Genomic DNA, 21,749 nt, shown 5'->3' on the forward strand with positions numbered 1-21,749 from the left:
TCCATAAATTTAGAAAATGGGAGGTCTACTAGCAGGATTTATTTCTGAAAGAACTGTTAAATTATTTCCTTCAAACGCTGGGGGAGATGATTCTACAAGGATAGTGTGGAAAACAAAACCAGACAAGCAGACAAGAAGATGTGAATTCTTTAGAGAAATCCTAATGGGCTTTATGTGCATAAATTTATGATGGTGGTTTAAAATGCTGTGCAAACTCTCTCATAATTTCAATCTCATAATACATATACTCAAGCTGATGTGTGTTTAAAGTCTTAATGGGATGTCGATGCAAATTTCTGAGGCTCATAATGTGACAGCCAGTTTAAGTGCCCTGCTACACCTGTAGCACTAAAGGTGGATGAGTTTTTCTTCCTCCCTATCACTACACTGCCTCAGATTACGTAACTAATATGGCACCTGTCTGTTACTATAGCAAAGTATTTGCTGAAGTCAATTTCTCTATTGCAGTGACAAAACTCCATGACAGGAAGCAGTTCACAAAAGAGGGAGTTTATTTGGGCTTATAGGGTCCAGGGGGATAAGAGGCCATCATGGCGGCAGGGAGGCATAGCGGCAGGTGGCAGGCATGGCCATGGGAGCAGAAAGCTGCAAGTTCACCTGTTCAAACGCAAGCTCAAAGTAGAGAGACAGGGCATTGGAAGTTGGGTGAGGCTATATGATCTCAAAGTGTCCCCCTCTGGGCCCCAGGGGCACACTTCACCAGCAAAACTGCACTGCCTGAACCTCCCAAACAGCTCCCCCAACTGGGATTCGACTGATCAAATCCTGAGGCTTGTAGGTGGGTGTGGCATTCTCATCCAAACCACCACAGGGGGGAGGATTTGCTTTGGCTCATAGTTTCAGAGGTTCTGGGTGTGCTTCATCCCATATTGTGGGCCTGTGGCAAAGTGGATCCTAGCACACATGCACACAGGCGCGCGCGCACACACACACACATGCGTGTGCAGGACAAGGTTGCACCCTTCATGGTAAGCAGAAACCAAGATGAGGGAGGGAGGAGACAGGGCTCCAATATAAAGGTCAAACACAAGCCCATGTGATCTCCATCCTCCGGCTAGGCTTCCCAGATCCCACCACCTCCCTGAGCAGCGCCCTCAGATGGATACTAAGCCATCAACACTAAAGCGCTGCGGACACTAAAGATCCAGACTGTAACAAGGCATGACAAGCTGTTTTGTGCTGAAATCTGGAGTCTCCCAAACAAGAGTCTAAGGTAAACGATGGGGGTGGGATGCTTACGTTGTGTATGTCTTTGCTCTTAAAGACACGGCTCTCTAGCTACCTGTTGTCCACTGGCTGAAAATGGCAAATGGCTGCTTCATGTATTTTTATTAAAGTTGAAAGTTATATGGCCAAAGGATAAATTATACATCGCTCCCTCGTGGCAAGTGCTAAGTCCTAATTTGTTAAATTTTTTTTAACTTAAGGTTTTCATATGTGGTCGCCATGATAAATGATAACACGGTGGGCTATTAATCTCCTTCAAAGCACTGTTTTGCTACAGTCACAAGTTTCACTATGAAATGCTTTTGGTGTAATTTTGTTTCAAGTGTTCCTGTTTTCATTATTCATTAGACTTACTTATAATTGTATTTTCCTTTTTGCTTAAGTTTTTAATTTTTATGTGTATGATTACTTTCCCTGCACATTTGTCTATACACTATGTGTGTTCAGTGCCTGTGGAGATCAGAAGAGGGCATCAGATCCTCTGGAACTGGAGTTACAGATGGTTGTGAGCCACCAAGTGAGTGCTGGGTATTGAACCCAAGTTTTTTTTTTTTTATAAGAACAGCCAGTGCTCTTAACTGCTGAACCATCTCTACATCCCTTACGTCTCGATGCTTACTTACAAACGTATCTAATAATGACATGTTCATGAATTTTCACAGCCATCTTATGTGTTGGAGCCATACTAACGCATGAATATTGGCTCTCCAGCTGTGTGAATGTGCTACACCAGCCCAGAGTTAGTCACAGAGAAAAGTGGGAGTGGCTGGGTATGGCAGGATATGTGGGAACTCACCATACTTCAGTTTTTTCCTCTGAACTGAAAACCTTTCAACAAATAAGTCCTGTTAATAATTCTAAAAGAACCCCCAAACAACCAGACAATCCCCAAACCCAGCATGGACTTCTAGAAAGTTCCAGGTTCTCCGTGTCCTGTTCTTGCTCAGTCTCTGTAGTTCTAAGCCTTAAATTTCACTGTAGTTTCCCCAGATGGCTTTTTATACAGATTTTTATTGTTTCAAATTCTATATTAACTACACTTAAATCGATGCACTATTTCTGAGATAGTCTTACAGTGCTTACAAGTCTCTTTTAACTAATATTTCTGCACATGAGACCTTCAGTAAAAAAAGAAATATGGACACAACTGGCTTCAAGCTTTGAGTCTGTTGGATTTGGAATCTTGAGGCTGTAAGTCTCTGAATTAATGAGCAAGCAAAGTAATTTAAGCATCCCATAAAATAAATTAAAACCCCATAAAATCGGAACTACAAGCATTCCTTGAGGAAGGGAGTGGTGCTTTAGTGTGAACTAAGAAGTCTTTTTTGACTTGAGGTGGTGTGTTTGGGGAAGGTTGCTGGGTGTAAGTCCATCTGGATGCAGAGCAGAAAGCAGGACGGCAGGTCTGGGGAACTTCATCCAGAGCTCTGACCCCCAGTTGCACTGAAGAAACCATCCGGGCAGCATTTATGCTGCCCTTTCGGAAGTGTTCAGTTTCTTTCAGCCATGCCAGACTGACAACTCTTGGTGTCAAGCAGTTTGATGGCAAAGACCTTAACTGAAGGTATGACCAGTGGGATTTGTGTGGACGGTGTTGCTTGGAAAAACAGGTTTAAACACCCACAAATGCCGAAGCCTTGGAGCTGGAGGTGGCTCCTTAACTGTATATATTGGTAACAATTTGTCTTGGAATCAAGTTGCTGTGCTTGACAATTATTTCCTCTGTAATCTGAATTTTTTGTTGCACATCCATGATATCAAAGGTTCAGGTGTAGGCTGATGGTCTCAAATCCCCTCAGTCACCTTCCCCAAATGGTCCCTATTCCAAAGTCATTATTTCTGCCACTGAGTGGTTTGTCAGGCACATGGAAGGCATTGGTGCTATCCTCCAACCCTTCCTCCTCACATGGTGCTTAGGGTCCTCTTCCAGTTCTCTGGAGACTGCAGACACCCCTTCCCAAACACTATGGTGCTAGTGAGCCATGAGTCTGCAGGAACTCAGGCGTTGGTCTGACCTTCACTACCAAGGACTTCTACTCTCAGAGACCAGGGCTCACAGACATGGTGGGAGCTCCCTGCCTAGAGAGGTCCTGAGCTGCCTGCAATGGAAAGCTGGAGCAGGTAGGCTTTCAAGAACTCCAGATTCCATAAGAAGGATCAGACCCACTGAGCTGCATCACTCAAATGATCCCCCAGCTTTCTGGGTAGTTACTAACTACATCAACCCCCTAGGTTGCCCCAGTCCGCCTCATTGGCAGCCAAGATTCTGCTTCTTAGCCTAGTTAGTGTCTAGTGGACAATAAATACTCAAGTTAGGTTAATTATTATTAATCTGGCTGTTAATTAAGCCCCAGAAGGAACCGATGGCTTTCCTACATCTCCTACCCTGATCTCAGGAGAACAGGCGAGCATTGTCCCAGGAGAGCCGTGGGTAGTGAGGCTTGCGGACTGAACTGTGAATCCCCAAGCTCCAGTTCTTAAGAATGTGAATGCTTTGGAGGTGTTAGGACTTTTAAAGGAATAAGCAAGCTAACGAAGGCTTGCTTGGTGCAATACGCCTGTGATCCTTATGGAAAGAGGTGAGGACCCACGGGCATGTCCATGATGGGTTATTAATGCTGCCTTGAGATCTTCTAGGGGTGATGAGGGTGATGAGGTCATGGGGTACTTCCTTTCTTGTGGCCAAAGGGACAAGTTACAAGCACCACTGGAAGGCAGTCAGTGTGTGTGTGTGTGTGTGTGTGTGTGTGCGTGTGTAGTTGCGCGTGCACACGTGTGTGTGGGCAAGTGAAAGGTCTGATTCCTAAGGATTAAAACCATACACATCCCCTTGCTATCACTCTCACAGAGTGTCTCCCTATATTCCTGGAGATCTGCAGAGCTAACAGGGTTTTCTGAGGCACACGGTTTTCTGAGTTACAGAGCTGACCAGGCTAGCAGTTAACACTATAGTATTTCTTATAGAAGATTGTGTTCTTCCACTCACATTATAAAAAGACCAGAACTGGTTTCTTCTGTAATTGATTTCAACCCAAGAACGCCGTGTGGATTTGCTATTTTAACGATGCTCTTTTGACTACCGAGCCTGAGGACCTCCAGTATGAGCGCTGGGAGTGGAGGAGAGGGGATTACTAGGTTACACAGCTATGATATTAGCTAAACACAAAGCCTTGTTCCTTCTGCAACAGAGAACATCTCTCCTGTGATTCTCCCCTGCTCTTAATGTAGACTGCAAATTCCTTAGCCTAATTTAGGAAGTTCTTCAGATTCTGAAACCAGTTGTATAAGTGACAACCAACCTATTTCCATCCCTCGAGGGTGCTCAGTGCTATTCCTTCCAGCTTTCCAGATATATCGCTTAAGAAAAAGGTCTTTTCCTTCCCCCACTCTACCATGGCACTCTTCCCTCCCAGGTTCTAGACCTTCTGTGTCTGGCATCCTTTATCCTGCCACATAGCTGTCCCTTTCACGGGATTATTCCCTAGTCCCCTAGCTGGGTAAATCCCCTTTCCTCTATGCATCAAGAACATCCAGAATCTCTTTTATGTCCCCAGGTACTGATCACATCATGTCCCCCTTTCTCCCTCCTCCTACTGGCCTTTAAGAGATGTGAGCACTTAGGTCATGAGACCTTAACAGGAAGCATGATGATGGCAGCCTGTACTCCTGAGGGTCCACTGGCTGTCCCACGGGAAAGATCATTTGAATTTCACAGGGTCTCCAGCCATTGGCAAAACACTCTGAGACCCATTACCTTAAATAGCCAACAAGAATTGTGTATGGGGGAGTAGAGAAACGTGAATAATTCATGGACTCAAAGGCAAGTTCAAGGCTAAGGGGAAGATAAGAATTGAAATGTTCCATGAGCTTCTAGGGGAATGCTGTCACCTTGTGATTCAAAATGGCAAACAGTCTCTAGTGAACACATCCCAAAACTTCATGGAAAACAGAGGAATAATTCCATAAAGCAATACTGATGTGGGTGAAGGAAGATTGGTGAATTTTTGTCACCAACAAATAAGGTTTAATTGGTCCTTTGAGAAATTACATGTAGCCATTAGCCCATCTGTCGGTATATGTGGGGGATTGCTTTGTGGCCCCCACATGGACACTAAAATACGTGGGTGATTGTCCTTGTATAAACTGCTATAGCATTTTCTTTGAGTTCGTACAGCCTCCTATGAGCCTAAACCACCTCTAGATGATTCATGTAAAAGTTAGCACAACGCCAATGCCATGCAAGCAGCTGCTGCACTGTGGCTTAAGGAACAATCATTTCTCAAATTTTGCACATATTTAGTATAGGTGTAAGTTTTAAAAATTATTTTTGCTTCATAATTGGTTGAATCTGTACATGTACAACTAGCCATAGAAGCAGAAGGCTGTCAGGAATTGCTCAGTTAGTCATCGGAAGATACCAACTTGAAGCTTATTAGACTGCAAAATCCATCCTTCTAACTTGGTGCCTGGGGACAGCCGCAGCACAAGGCAAGCACTCCGCAAATGTTTCCTGGGTGATGAATGTAAAATGAGGAAATATAATGAGAAGTAAGCAAAATGTGTGGGATGCATAGAAATCTCAAAGCACCTACAGAAGAGTCGGGAAATACCAGGCACGAGTCCCAGGGTGGAGGATGATCCTATATTCTCCATCTGTCTCATTTCCCGTAGGTGATGGCTACTTTCAGTTGTCCAATAGAAATGCCTGGGGTGAGGGAACTTCAGTTGAGAACATGCCTCCATCAGATTTTCCTATTACACATCCATGGGACTTTTTTTAAAAATTGCTAAGTGACGGAGGAGAGCCAAACCCGCTGTGAGCAGCGTTCCCTCAGGGCAGACGGGCCTGGGTTGCATTAGAGACCTCGCTGAGCAAGCCGAGGGGAGCAAGCCAGTGAGCAGCACTCATCCATGCTCTCTGCTTTAGTTCCTGCCTCCGGGTTCCTGCCTGGAGTTCCACGCGGGTGTACCTTGATGTCAGACTGTAACCTATCAGTCAAATAAACCTTTTCCTTCCCAAGTTGCTTTTGGTCATTATTTTATCACGGCAACGTAAAGCCAACTTGACACCACAAAAGAAGCTTTTCTACTCTGTTTTGCTGCCACGTTTCCAGAACATTGCCTCAGTAGATTTGTGCATGTTTTAGCCCTCAATGCCTCTAGTCTCATTTAATCCATTTTGTCTCCTTTTAGACTGAAACCCTCCTAAATAATTCATATCCTTATGGATTTTCCTATTCTGTGAGTCTAAGAGCAAGTTTTATTGCAACAACATCCCCTGTATTAAAAATATTGATTTGCATGGCTGGCTCATTGTTTCATATCTAATACATATTAAACAGCGCATCTTCCCAACCACAATAGCATCAGTTATAGGGCAGATAAAGGGTACTCCACAGGTCCCAAGAAATAGAAGACAAATTCAAGGTGCCTCATGAATAATTATTCGATAATTAATTGCTGTGGCATTGTTTCACTGATCAATAGTTTCTATCTGAAATCAACAAGACTGAGCTTCCTGACTGTAGATCAGTTAGCGTGATGTAGAGGGCCAGGTCCGGAGGAGCCACTGTTGAGCTCCAGCTGGATATAGCCATATAGTGCTTGAATTATGCCCTGTGTGCTCTTCTCTGAGCAGGATGGGAGGGACAGAAGTCAGGTAAAGGATGAGAATTCAAAAAACAAGGACTTAGAAAGCACTGGCCTCTGGTCCATGAGCATCCTGTATGCTTGAGCATGCACGAAATCCACTTCTGACTTGGCCGTTTCCTCCATGCCAAGTCATGTGGAAACCACAGAATGCTTACAAAATGATTCTCCCTGAATTAATCTGGTTTGGGCAAAGTACAATTTCTCGTTTATGAGTGGTTTCTTTGATCTGCCTGCAAGGGATTTATTTTTCTTGTGAATGAAGCTTAAAATATTTGTGTGTGTGTATGTGTCAGATGTTTTCTTGGGGAATTAAAAAAAGTCTCTTGGCAATAGTATACAGCTTCGAAATTCTTCTCTTAAATATGTTACCTGATGTTTCAGCCAGACCTCTGTTTGCTTAGATTCAAGTAAACAGGTTGAAAGAAAAATTGAGTCTGCACGGAATACCTTAAGGCCTTTGAATCTTGTCAGCATTTTAAGCTGCACAGTAGAGCGAACATACACAGTGTTCACACCGTGAGTCAGGAGTCCTTCTGAAAGGAGTTAACGTTTGTGGGGGCACCTGTATGCTATGTGCAGAACCCACACCAGTTTCCAAAGGCGCCTTGCCATATGAAGGTTTGAGTATTTTGTGATAGAGGGGGCTTTGCTGAAAGCAACCCTTCATCCACACTGAGGGACGGCTGCACGTGGAGGGAGATGCACAAGAGGGCAGTAAACACACAACAGAATCCAGATGTCTCAAATGTCCTTTCTTGGGATTGCATCTCTAGAAACTTGTGGAAGTGGAATAGTTACCTACAGTAGAGTTAGCAAACACAAAAAGGCGCATGTGCACAAACACACACACACACACACACACGGGGAGAGAGAGAGAGAGAGAGAGAGAGAGAGAGAGAGAGAGAGAGAGAGAGAGAGAGAAATTTACTCTTACTAACTAAAATCGCTTTACATGCTCAATTCTCCTTCCACCCCCAATGGTCACGTGTAGGGCAGTGAAGGCACAGCTGGCAGATGGTCACCTCCTGTGCAAATTCATTTAGCCAATAGGCTCGTGGGCATCAGCCCATTAGGGCATGGTCCGAGATACTATAAGCGCAGACAAGAAGAGTGCTCCAGCTCTCTTGGTTGGTGGCTGGAGTTCGGTTCACATTTTCCATCATGCAGAGAGCACCACAACTGTCTACCCTTATTGTGAGGTTCCCCCCCACACACACAAATAAATACCTACGTGTTATCTTTTATTCTGCCCACAGTCACCTGACTCTAGGTGATGGTGCAGCTGGAAGATGGTCACCTGACTCTGGGTAGGAATGAGAGACATCATCTATTTCCTTTCTCCCCATGGCCAGTGGTATTAACTGCCCATGAATTCTCCAGAGTGGGAGGGTGAGTGTTTCCAGATCTAAAGATGCTACGTACGCTGTGATAGAAATGGTGGATGGGATACTGAGAGGCAGAGCAGGCAAAAGCCAAGCTCAAAGGGATCAGCCCAGAGCTGCCCAGCAGACCCACTGAAGTGTCCAAAGTGTAGCTTTGTTCTGTTAAATCCCGGGGGTGAAGACCTGCACAGCCCAGGCTTCTCTTTGTGAAAGAGACTAGGAATGGGGCTTTGAAGCCCTCTGAGCCCATGGGTCTAAAATGACAGCCCCTATGTCTTTCTTTCTTTTTCTTTAAAGACTCCAGCTGCCAGGTGATACAGACAGCTATGATTGCCACTTCTGATCATTTTTCCTATTCCTGAAGCCATAGACAAATGCAGGACGAGTTTTTTTTTTTTAAAAAAATGCTTTCAATTTCCTTTTCTGAGGTGAAGGTATAGATTTTTAAGGCTGCATGAAATGTCCATTATAGAGACCAGAACCAAGGCAATCTTCCTGAGGTTATGGCTTTATGTCAGTATACCAGCTGAGTCCTGGATGATGAAAATATGTAATGTCTCATGATAGAAAACTATCAAGCTGCTACACCATCCTGTAACTCTTTCAAGTCCCCACCAAGCCGTCTGCTAGTGTTTTTGATGTGTTTTATGCCCCCCACAAAAGTACATACTGGAAATTTCAGATAATCCAAGGTTTTCAGTACTGCAGCTCAGAGAGCGCTTCAGAGGGCAGACGAATGCACACACATCCTGGGGTCTCCCCACCGTGATGAAGTCTATGGAATTCTGGTGCTGATGCAGAGAAGCAAACAGAGGCCACGGTCTTGCAGCAATTTCTCCACGTGGGTTTACAAACATGGGTTTAACTGAGGAGAGCCGGGCAGAGTCTGTTGGCTATCACAGCAGGCCGGTGAGTGAACTAATGCTCTACACTGGGGCACATCTCCTGTTGATGTTCCTCTTCCACAGAGACAGGAGATCTGGCTGTGAGCACATCCTTCATTAATGACCAACCTGGGTAAATTACCCCACCCCCTGTGACTCAGTTTTTCTACCTAGAAAGTTAGAAAATAATATAGCGACTTTGGATTTTAAGAAGATCATGTGAGTGGTGTTGCAAGTCAATGTGTGGTCCATTCAACACTGGAAGTGATGGGATAAAAGGAAAAGCATTCCGAATAACTGCCGTCAGGAAATAGAAAGGAAGGCTAGATCTGGAGACAGTAAAACTAGGAAATGGACCACCGTGTTATGTATAATATTCGCTCAAGATCCAAATCTTGACGTCCTAACTCCTAATACTCCAGAATGGTGCAGGAGAATCGGAGTTAGGGCCTTTAGAGGGGAGATCCAAGATAGTCAGGACTCTACCCCAACAGTCCTGGTGGCCTCAGAAGATGAGCAGCCTGACAGGCACTCAGGGAGGAAAATCTGCTTGGCGGTTACAGTACTTCCTTTTTCTGGTGCTCCAACAACACAGCAAAAGTGAGTTAAGGAAGGGTTTGTTTTGACTTGAAGTGTGAGAGTGTGGCCCATCATGGCGGAGAAGCATAGCAGCACGGACTTGAGACAGCTGGGGACCCCGCACCTGCAGTCAGGAAGCGAGGAGTTAGGGATGCTCAGCTCACGTTCTTGTGTTTACTCAGAGCAGGGCCACAGCCCATGCAATGTTGTCACCTACATTAAGGAACCCAGTCTAGAAACCCTTCTCAGACATGCCACAGGCTTGTTTCCCAGCCGACTCTAGATCCTGTTGCTTTGACAGTCGGTTTTAAACATCAGAAGCTCACCATGAGAAGGGGGCCTTCTGCAAAGCAAGGAGAGAGACTTAAGAGAAATTAAAGCTACTACAGCTTGATTTCAGACTTGAAGCCTCCAGAGCTGAGAGATAATACATTTCTGTCTGCTAAATTACTTAGCCTAGGGCAATTTGTTATAACTGAAAAATTAGTACAGGTAGGTAAGTATAAGAAACACAGGAGTGTAGGCAGATTTATCTGTCCCTTCTGCCAGCTCCCAAACCACGACATGGAGACTTATTATTAACTATGAAAGCTCGACAGATAGCGAAGGCTTGTTTCTAACTGGCTCTGATAACTTAAATCAACCCATTTCTATTACTTTACTTTCTGTCTAATGGCTTTATTACCTTCACTCTGCCAATGCTGATTTCTTGCTTCCTCCATTTCTGGCTGGAAACTTCTTCCCAGTGTCCTCTCTGCCCTGAAAATCCTGTCTAGCTATTGGATTTTTATTAAACCAATCTGAGTGACACATATTCACAGTGTACAGAAAAATTATTCTACAATAGAGGAGAAAGAAGAGGAGGTACCAATAGCTAACCTTGGTGGTAAACAAGAACATGTGTGAAGTTTCAATCCGTGACACCAGAAAGGTGGATGGAAACCTGGTTAAAAACATAACAGGAGAAGCACCAGAGAGAAGGCTCAGTGGCTAAGGCTGTTCTTGAAGGGGGCCCAGGTTAGATTCCCAGCACTCATACAGAAGCTCACAACTGTCTGTAACTCCTGTCCCAGGGGATCTGACACCTTCAGGCCTCCACAGACAGCTACATGCACATGACACACAGACATACATGCTAAGTATCAGTCCACAATAACCACAGAAACAATAATATAGGAAATTAAAAACATGGGGATGATTGACAACACACATTGCTGACGCTGTCTCCAAATGTAGGAGTAGACCATGAAACAGCCAAAATTGTAAAGCAAAAGCACTTAGCCAGAGTGAAGGATAAACTTCCTGATATCTCAGGACAAACAGTGACTATAAATACCATACAACCTGGACTAATTTTACAGCTGAAGTCTGAGGCCATACGAACTTCCAGACAACTGTAACCTGGCAGATGGTGAAGCGGGTGCGAGAGTTAAACAGTCTGAATTTCAGCTAGATTGAAATGCTGTTCATCACAGGATATTTTTAAAAGTCTGTTAAATTTTAGGAAATGAAGCATTTGCTCCCTAGATGAAGGATAAATGAAAAGGGAATACAAATGAAATAAAGACAGAGGAGGGAGGGTGAGTTAGAAAATACGGAGGAAAGAATTCTCAAAGTACGGTGATGGTGGACTCTACAAAATAATCCCACACTAGCTCCGCTAGCTCAGATTGAGTATAATAAAGGGTTATTTATTTAGGGGTAGACTCACAGATCACAGTCCTCTGCATGAATGGGGAACAGAAACTGAATCCAGAAGCCGGGAAGCGGGGGAAGGGGAGAGAGAGAAAGAGAGAGAGAGAGAGAGAGAGAGAGAGAGAACCCAAGCTTTACAGCTGCGTTTATAGTATAAGTAAGGGACCACACCCAAGTGGACTGGTATCTTAAAGGCTGTTGGTTGAATGGGTTTCCACAGCACCTCCCCCTTTTGTCTAAATAAGATAATTCTAAGCCTAATACAAAACTACATACAATAAGAACAAATATCAAGTATAAAAATTAGAATTATAGTCAGCATAAATGGTATCAAGCAAAAAACATATGCTAAATGTTTCAATAATCATTCTATCCTAAGTAGTCTTGTATTAGAAATAGCTTGGCCAAGTCATGAGAGGAAAGTAACTACAACTATTTAGTCTTCCACCCCATCGAATACCTGAGAAGGGAAATAATATTTCTTGAGTAAACAGAAAGTATAATCAAGCAACTTCCAAATGTACAATAAATAACAGAGACAACTGGCTACCTGGGCAATCACCCAAAGTCACATTTACAATGTTGGAGCAACCAACTTTGGCTGAGGCCTACAGTAACTGACAGACCATTTTCAGAGGCAGAAAATTTTTCAGAACCTTCTTACTCTGTCTTGGCAAGGTTCAGCTGTCTTTTTTCTTGTTGTATCCTGCTTGTTTTGTCTAGATGTGTATTTTGTAAGTGGCAGAGGCATGGGAAGTTCCTTGCCCAAAGGCTAGTTTTGCCAAGAAGACAACAAGCTCCAAGTGGAGTGTCTTCAGTGCTCAACATTCTCTTGGAAATAGATCGGTGCTGCCAGGAGCAATCATCTCATGTTAACAAAATCCTGAGTTATTTAAATGTCATATTCTACAGTTCTTTGAAGTGGTTGAAGATTACCTATCTATGAAGAATACAATCTCTATGTATCTAAAGAACCTGATTAGTCTAACTATAAGTATAACAAACATGGATTACTATAGACCTATAATACTTAATATCTATGTAGATTCGAGACTAAGACTTCATATTAGAATATTAAACAATCTTTAAACAACTGTGCAGCAAATGAGGGTGATGACCTCAAAGTGTAAACAATGTGTAAGTATCTTGATCAGAAGTAGAAATGTATAGTGAAATATGATAAATATAACATAAAATTATATCAATATACAAAATGTCTTAAGCAGAGGAAGAAGCAAGCATGCATACAATATGAGAAAATAACTTTGCCTAGATGTACAAATATTGCAAATGGAAATAGGAGCATATTCGATATAATTTGAATTTGTATCAATAAACAAGAATCTATATCAATGTAAATTGCCTATAAATAATAGCTCACAAGTATTCACTCTATTACTCACTATTATTATTAGTGTGAATAAGCTCATACTAATCTAGCTATTATCCCATCCAATTTCCCATTCTTTTCAAAGCTATCCCTGAGCCTACATAATTTCCACCCCAATCCCCAACCCTCCCTATACCAGCTATAAACAACCCTTAATTGATGTTCTTAACCCTGAGGACAAACTTTGTTGGGAGAGGAGACATCATCTTCTAGAATTACTTCCAGCTGTCCTGACATATCCTGTATGGTAGGTCCATTTCAGCCAGCAGTCCTGAAGCTGCCATGGATGTTGGACCTTCTGGGCCATTATTTTAAGGGATCTTGTTTCATCAAGCCACATTAGTCTGGAAGATATCCACAGGTTCTCATCCTCTCTGGAAACAAAAGTAGAACCTCTTTTCCAAAAATCATATCCTTAGACCCAAATTTTGAAGCCAAGATACCTTTAAAACAAATATGTTGATTTAGCTTAGTAGCCTATACAATGAAATGTCTATCTATACTTAGCTCATTCATAGTAAAAAAAAAAGTCAAAGAAAACATAATAATAAACAATCCAGACTCTATGTGCATATTTCATATTTATGTGGCTTTTTTACTCCTTTAATCTATGACTATCTGTATTCTTTCTCTTTAAAGACTTTTTTATTTTTATTTTTATTTTTTAACTGTTTATTTCCATTTATAACTACCTATATCCTTTTTCTTCTCTCTCTCTCAAGCCTATGTATATTTTTAAACCTATTGTGACCCATTTAGAGGTTTATTATTGTCTGAATCTGTCTTTATTGCATATCTGTAATTATTTTCTGACCAGGAGCAGTTTTTTTAACCAAGTGGGTATAGCTAGGACCAACTCCGTGGTCCAACAATGGCAGAAACATGTTCACTGACTCTGAGAGCCAGGCACATTGCCCCATTTTCAGGCACACAGTGGGTCTGTGTTGTCATTAAGCAAGTTGTAGCACTCTGCTCACAAAACCCATTTAAATGCTTTGTAGTTGGACCTCCCAAAAGAGTCAGAGCTGTTTGTGCTGGCGAATCAGGAAGCTGTCATTTTTAAAGAAACCACAGATTTTACTGCACCTCTATTAAAGGAGTCATGGAGCCTCTGCTTACCAAGAGCTCATCCAGGAAAAAAAAATCGTGGCTATAAGAAACTGTGATTGGCTCCCGTTTTTGTGGGTCTAGAAGCCCTCTTTTTTTTTTCCTAATGCTTTGCTAGGTCTTATGTTGATCCATGCCCCAGGTGGTGAATGCCAAAAGATTATCAGTGCCCCCAATCAGCAGGAAGTAGCCTTGAAAACTATACCCACATTCCCCAAAAATGGATTATGGATGTTTGCCTTTGTTTAGAGTGTTGATTACAAGTTGTTATGGATGATGGTCAGGAAAAAAGCTAAACAAAGGAGATTAGATTTAGAGTTCTTGTTTTGAAAAGGGAAAAAAAGGGGGAAAGTGCTGTGGGACAATGGTATTGTATCCTGTAAAAATTTGTCACTTGTATTGGTTTAATAAAATGCTGATTGGAGAACAGTCAGGCAGGAAGTATAGGAGAAGAGACCAGAATAGGAGAATTCTGGGAAGAGCAAAGGCTCAGTCTGCAGTTGTCACCCAGATGCAGAGGAAGCAAGATAAGAATGCCTCACTGGTAAAAGGTACCAAGCATCGTGGCTAACACAGACAAGAATTATGGGTTAATGTAAGAGTTAATTATTAAGAATCCTGAGCTAATAGACCAACCAGTTTATAATAACTGTAGGCCTCTGTGTGTTTATTTGGGACTGAATGGTCATGGAACCAGGAAGGACAGAAACCTCTGTCAACAGTGCAGGCCTGGGTTCATCACTTCTGGGAAGAGCACTTACCAAGCCCAGGCTTGACCTCCAGCACCCAAGATAAAATTTTATTCACAGAATAGTGATGTAGTTAATAGGTTAGTTGACCAATTTAATAGGTTAGTCAATTTGACTAATAGGTTAGTTGACCACAATTTCTATTTTCTTCAAATAAAGCAGGGGTCTGAAGGATAGTCAATGTGTGTTTCCCCACCTACAAAATGGGGATAGGAAGATCTAAGTAAGACAGGAAGTGTTGCCAGAAAATTATGGATTGCTTAAAGACCACATGGTGCACTATTGAAAAGCAAAGACTAAAATAGAAAAGGATCTGTTTAAATGTTCTGATTTGTTTTCTGTTGCTGTGATAATGACCATGACCAAAGCAACCTGGGGAGGAAAGGGTTTGTTTGGCTTCCACAGCCTGATCAAAGTCCATCCAGAAGGGAGTCAGGGCGGGAACCTGGAGGTGGGATTTGACACAGAGGTCAGAGGTCATGCAGGAGCACTGATTACTGGCTTGCTCCCCATGGCTTGCTCAGCCTGCTTTCTTATTAGCACTCAGAGTCACTTGCCTAGGGTTTGCACCACCCACAGTGGGCTGGGCCCTCTGACAGCAATCATTAATCAGAAAAGTACCTCATAGACGTGCTCATGCGATAAGCCAATGGAGGTTGTTCCTCAATTGAGCTTCCCTCTTCCCAGATTTACATAGTTTGTGTCTAGTTGACCAAAACCAATCAAGGTAAATGTAAAGTAAAGAGCCAGAGGAAGGAACGGAAGGGGAAGTTGGAAGCCAGAGTGACAAACTGAGGTTGTCCTCAGTACCGAATGGCAGATGTGTCAGGTGCTCTGTGGAGTATGTGAGGATATGAGCTGAGTGGTTCAAGAAAGTCAGTGGCCTAATCAAATAGTAGAGTACGAAACGATATGTCTTGTAGCAAGTATATGAACTAGGTTTTTTCCAAAAATGGACTCTGGTCCATTCCCTATGGAGGGATACCCTGTTCGGCCTATATACAAGGTGGGGGCCCTTGGTCCTGCCTCAACAGAAGTGATGTGACAGACTTAGCCTCTGTGAGGAGTGGATGGGGGGTAGGGAAGGGGGAAAGTGGGGGGAATTGGAGGAGGGAAGGGTTGGGGAACTGGGATTGGTATGTAAATAAAGATTGTTTTAGCATTGGTGGTGCACGCCTTTAATCCCAACCCTCAAGAGGCAGAGTCAGGTGGATCTCTGTGAGTTTGAGGCCAGCCTGTTCTACAGAGTGAGTGCCAGGACAGGCTCCAAAGCTACAGAGAAATCCTGTCTCCCCCATCCCTCAAAAAAAAGATTGTTGTGGGTTTTTTGTTTGTTTGTTTGTTTTGGTTTTGTTTTTTTCTAAATGTAGTATGGCCATCTGTGCCTGGGCTAGTCCCCTTTCATCTCATTCAGGTCTCAGTTCAAAGGTTACCTTTTCTGCTCTACACCCCTTTCTTCATCTTCTTTCCACAGCTTTTGTCACTGTCATTCCATCTTCATTGAGCAAGAAGTCTCCCCTACAACACATGCACATCACACACCACATACACCACACAACACACACATACACACAACACATCCACAACACACACAGCACACACAACACATACATACATACAACATATCCACAACATACACATACAACACATCCACAACATATACAACACACACATTATACATACACACAACACACACAGCACATACATACACACAACACATACACAACATATACAACACACACATTATACATACACACAACACACAGCACATACATACACACAACACATACACAACACACCAGCACACACAACACACCTATAACACACACATATATACAACACACACAACACAAACATAACACACATAGCATACAACACATACACATTACACACGTAACCCACATACAACACAAATGCACATGCACACAACACACATAACACATGCCACATATACCACACACATACACACACCACACATATACACAACATACATAAAACACACACACACACTAAATCCTCACACCCAGAATGTGGTAAATTAATAATAGTTAGTTGGTTAAGTCATTAAGTTTTAGCTTAGGGAGAAAAATCTGACTTTCAGCCTATGTACTAAATGTGATAGACATTGCCCCAAGACAAGAATTTCAGTTTTTAAAAATTAAACATAATAGAGCAATTCAGTCCTTTTAACCTAAGACCGTTAAGTTTAATATCTAACCTAAGAGAGAAAAATGACAGCAGATTTGGACATGGTGAGCTTAAAATACCTGCAAACGCGACAACACAACTGACTGGGGCAGTTTGACCTGGCCTCGCTGCTGTTTCTATGACTCATAAGCGACAAATCTCATGACAAGGTCTCCCAGGACGGTCAGGAGAATTCTCATCTGTGCAGCCGTGAGCTTGGCTCTCAGCCCTGCCTCCTCAGGAGAAGTAATGTCTTGTGTTCTACAGCTCTGACCAGTTCATGAGAGGAACAGGGGCTGCGAATATGGGTTTCAAACTGGCATATACCTTATTCAATTTTTTTTTTTACAGAATAATAAACACCTTTATTACATGAGCTATGACGGATGGTTTATTTGCCTTTCCGAGCTTTGATCTTCCTCAGATAGAATGCCAGCTCCTTGCCTTCTAGCACATAGCCATCTGCTCTGCCACACTGGCCTGGTCTTGAGGCGATATAGGTCAGAAGCTTACCCTGCTGGAACTGCCCCTCCAGAAGACTGCTGATCTTGGCGTTCTTTTTCCCTTCATCGTATTTCTTCTTGAATTTTCTTTGATAGTTTTTTGTTTAATATTTCTTCCTCCTCAGGAGTCAGCTTGGCCCCCTTCTTGCGGCCCAGGGGCAGTGCATAGTGGGACTCGTACCACTGTCGGTACGGGGTGCTGTCAATGAGCACGATGCAGTTCTTGACCAGAGTCTTGGTGCGGACCAGCTCGTTATTGGATGCATTGGAGACGACATCAATGATCCTTGTCTTGCGAGTACAACACTCAGAACCCCAGGAAAAGTTGACCACATCCAATCTTAGGGCACGGTACTTCTTATTGCTTCCTCGCACACGGACCGGACCATGTGGATGCAATGAGGGCCAATCTTAGTGTTAGCCGCAGGCCGTCCCAGCTCATACTTCCACTTCTTGTGGTAGGGCTTTCTCTTACCCCCGGTCTTGCGGCGCTTGTGCCAGTTGTCCCGAGAGATGCCCATCGCTCGACCTTATTCAATTCTTAATAAAAGTACTTATGTGCACATGTGTGGGCCTGAATCGCACACATACATGCAGCACACCACATGCATACAGTGCCCATGGAGCCCAACAGAAGACACCTGATCCCCGGACTTGGAGACAGATGGCTGAGAGCTGCCATGTGGGTGCTGGGATTGAACTCAGGTCCTCTAGAAGAGCAGCCAGTGCTCTTAACCACTGAGCCATCTCTCCAGCCCCATGAAATCCTTGCTTTCAATGTTTCCCCTTCTGACATCACACCCACTCCCCCTTCACAAAAATTTTATATAAACCCACAACTATCATTGCTGAATTCAGAGTTGAGTGTGGTTTTACCTCTATGGTAACAGCCTCTCACGGAATGCCTTATAGCATCTCTGACTGCCTAACTGTTTCTTTTTGGCACATACTGGTTGCTGGTATCTAAAAGCTCTGTCTTAGAGACACTGGGCCCGACCAGGGCAGGGAGTGAACTCTCCTGACTTCCCCTCCATAGCCCTACTGCGTAGGTAGCAGCTCTCTCTACACACCTGTTTAGAATAATGGTTGTAATCAGAAAAAAAAATGATGAAATTGATGAAAAGCTCACTAAATAGCCAGAGGGCTTTTTAAGAAATAAATCAACAAGCCCTGGTTTCTAAACCCAGTGACTCGTGCACCACTTCAGGCAGAATCAGATTGTCTCCACCATCGTCAAATGCCTGGGTGTTATTTTCTCAGGAACTTCTTCTAGTCGTTCTCTGTGAACTCTAGACTGTCTTTGGAAATGAATGACCCACTTTTGTCTTGGAGAGCCCGATTACTCTAATAGCCCCGTCTGCACAAAAGAAAATGACTGAACTTGAATTAAGTCGCGACGATTTAATTTGAGGAGTGTATGGGGAAGAAAGGGCAGAATCTTTATGAGGATCCCGAAGGAACACATCAGCTTCAATGCAAAGAACATTTGACTTTCTGGAAAGAAAGGTTCATTGTATTGGATTATAATTCAATGTCTAAATTCCATACATCTAATTTCCCCCTGTAATAGTAAAAAAAAGAAAGGAAAAGAAAAGAAAGAATGAAAAGGAAGGCCTTTTTCTCCTTTCTAAAGCAAAGGCAAACACCAACGTGCTTGGGAATTAATTTTGAAACATGGTGTGAGTTTTGCCAACAGGCACTTCTGTATTTGTACCAGGTGTTTTATTTGGATTTATTTTTTTAATTCAGGTGAAGTCAAAGTGCTTTTGTCTCGTGGCTGGAGGAGAATTAACACTATTCAACGGTGTGTGCTCCAGGAAGTGTTTCTGACTGGTTTCTCTCTCTACTCTGCTGTTCTTGAGAAGAGACAAGAACAGGGGGAAAAAGCCAGCCTCCTGGTGTGCTGGGATTGACGCTTCCAACCATAGATCAGTAAGGAAATCGCTGGCAGGCATCGCTATGGAGCCACACTGCAGGGTCCAGAAAGTGTTTTCTGGGTGAGAGATGTAATGGCCCTGAATCTGCCTCACCCCTGCGGACAGTGTCCACAGGCCCTGTGCATCTTACCCACCCAGATATCCCATGCCTGCAGCCCGTGCCCACCGAGCTCGCCTCTCCCTCCATCAGTCAAAGCCGCCAGAGTGGTCCTCACAGCCGTTACTGGATGCGGTAATCCCATCACCAGGCACCTTCCTCTACACACAGTAGGTGGAAAACATCTCATTCGCGGGTAAATTGTGAACTTGAGGCAAGGCCTTGTGGAGCTGAGCTCCAAACCTCTGCATGATCCCCCTACTTGCAAATGTTTCTACTCTGGGCCTCACATCCATCTTGATCACTTTAACTCCGGCACATGCTACTCGTTTGGGGGTAAAGTCTCAGTTCAGTTCCTAGCTCCCAGGCATGTTTACAACTCAGCATGCAGGAGCTTTGGGATCTGGGTAGGTCTTTGTCCTCGGGTAGAGCTTTGGACAGTTGCAACTGCGGCAGCTTCGATTGGTGGAGAAATCTGAGATGCTTTGCTGTGCTAGAAGCAGACACCGGATGCTGCCTCTGGCAGGAAATGCTCACCGGAGCTGTAGATGCTATGGTTAGCCGGCTCCGGAGCGTGCCGAGGACGTAAGCACAATGGAGGGAACCCGCAATTGCAGCTGGGGTCAGCGGCACTGTGTCTTGGAGTAAATCCAAGACAAAGAAAGGAAGCGTCTGTCTTCCCCTCTGCCCCCTTCCCCTGCTAGTCGACTTTTCCTTTTCTCTAACAAGAGTCCACGATAAATCATTTTTGAATGGGGGAAAGATTTGTTTGGGCTCATGGTTTCAGAGGTTTAAGGCCAGAGTCTATGGAGGCTTTGAGTCGGTGGCATCACAGCAGGAGGAATCAGGTCGGAGCAGCCAGCGAACCAAGAGCTAAAGAAGACATCTTATGACTAGTTTTGTGGGCAACAGCTCAAGTTCACACCACTAAAAGATGTTTAAACATGGGGTAAGAGGGTGGCATCTGTTACACCAGCGGTGCTGATGGCCCTGCTGCAAATATCTCCAGAGCCTTCTACGGCCAGGATCTTGGGATCCAGGAGAACGGAAAACAAAGGGGGGTGTTGCCAAGTGCCTCTGCAAGGGCAGAGGGTGCAAGACTGTCTAATACCCTCTGATATTTTTACTTCATTAAAGCACATTTGAGTGTCTTATGCCTTTTGATATTTTAAAAAGCAAGCCTGGAAGATAAGTGGGTATTGTAATTACCGTTCCATTGTACCTTAATGGAAGACAGGAGGCGGTCAATGCCTCCACCCCCACAAGCCCAAGGACACTTGTCCGACAGTGACGAAGGCTGGAACAGTCAAAATCCTGACCTCTGCTTTGGTGACATCCTTCCTCATTAGTTTCCCTGGGACTTGGAGAGCCCTTCACAGGGTCATTTCTGAGGACATCTTCATTAACAGGTAAAGTATGTTAATAGCCCATAATGAGGTAGGTGATTTGAACCTGAACAAGGAAGTACTTATCTGCAGAGAGACACTTTGCAGGGGCAGCCTCTTTAAAAAGGACAGCTCCTCAAAAACCATGTCAGCCAAGCTGATGGTTACAGGGCAATGAAGGAGAAAGAGACCCTGAGCCCTGCCTCATGGCTGGCACTGAGTGTCGGCATTGCAGGTTCTTACAAGATGGAAGAGGCTACAGTTTTAGTTATGGTTTAATGCGGTGATGGCGAGGACCCTGCATCGCTGCTATTTTTTTATAAACCACCCTCTGATGTAGAATGGTAAGAGGTAGCAACTGTTAGACGGTCCCAGGCGTCATGAGCAGAGACTGCAGTGACTTGTGGCCTTAGGGAACACTCAGAAAAGAGCGGGTGCTGTGTTTCCTCTTCAGCTGTGAGCAGAAAACAGGATATGGAGAGAGAGAGAGAGAGAGAGAGAGAGAGAGAGAGAGAGAGAGAGAGAGAGAGAGAGAGAGAGAGAGTCTTCTAAAACACATTCCCCCAGAAATGCCAGACTCTGAAGCTCTGACCTCTCTGGGAAACAGTGGTGTATCATCAGTGTCCCCAGTTACTGGGAAGGTGACAGTCTCTCTTGACTTTCCTTTCTTGGTAGGGGAAGGAGTTGACACAGGACGTGGTTGAGAAAACCGTGCAGGGTTAAAGGGGTCCCTGCAGTGTGTGGTGCACCAGGAAGTTCATCTCAAATTTCACATGTCGGGATGAAGCCTAGCAGCTAAGCAAAGGCCTCTTGAGTGCTGATTTACTTGTGAGAGTGTGGGGTCAAAACATCTGCCTGAACTGAACCTTTCCATAGATGGGAATTTTAAGAGCTGTCTTCAGAGAGGGAAGACTTGGACCGACTGTCAAAGCCCTTTCTGGATGTGCTGTAAGA

General features: G+C 43.8%; 1 pseudogene; it reads right to left on the reverse strand.

The window, feature by feature from the left end:
- Positions 1–17,217: 17,217 nt before the first annotated feature.
- Positions 17,218–17,898, reverse strand: LOC142840150 (small ribosomal subunit protein eS8 pseudogene; annotated as a pseudogene).
- Positions 17,899–21,749: the final 3,851 nt, after the last annotated feature.

Source organism: Microtus pennsylvanicus, chromosome 1 (genome assembly GCF_037038515.1).
Source record: "Microtus pennsylvanicus isolate mMicPen1 chromosome 1, mMicPen1.hap1, whole genome shotgun sequence".
NCBI lineage: Eukaryota > Metazoa > Chordata > Mammalia > Rodentia > Cricetidae > Microtus > Microtus pennsylvanicus.